Source organism: Saprolegnia diclina (assembly GCF_000281045.1).
Source record: "Saprolegnia diclina VS20 unplaced genomic scaffold supercont1.49, whole genome shotgun sequence".
Taxonomy (NCBI): domain Eukaryota; phylum Oomycota; class Saprolegniomycetes; order Saprolegniales; family Saprolegniaceae; genus Saprolegnia; species Saprolegnia diclina.
In genome coordinates, this window is record NW_008246116.1 from 363,006 (window position 1) to 363,579 (window position 574).

Consider the following 574-nt stretch of genomic DNA (forward strand, 5'->3'; position numbering starts at 1 on the left):
AGCACTCGTGCTCCTGCATAAGAACGGATTTACTTTAATATCTCATTTTCTTGTCGTCGCACGTGCATGGACGGCACAGTTCGTTTGCTCTATGGAGTAGCAAACTAGCGCGCTTGCTTCTCCAAACGTGCACAGCGTGGTGGTACATACACCAAATGTGCGATATAACTGGACAGCACCACGCGCAATGATCACAGTGGATGCGACCACAACCCGTTTTGAATTTGCGGGATTGTGAGCATGCCACCATCGCCTCAATCGGCTGACACCTTTCTGCAAAACGGCTCGGACGCCTTCCATGCGTCCTTGGCTGCGCAGCTCGAGACGTCCATGGGCAAGGCCATGCCGCAGATGGAAATTCGCTTCCAGGATCTTTTCATTGCGGCCGAAGTCTCCGTCGCCACCAAGGACGGCCATGAGCTGCCCACCTTGTACAACCACGTCAAGAAGATTGCGCGCGGCCTCGCCCGCAAGAAACGCTCGATCCGCAAGGACGTCCTGCACCCAATGTTGGGTGTCTTCAAGCCCAGCACGACGACGCTCCTACTCGGTCAACCCGGCTCGGGCAAGTCGT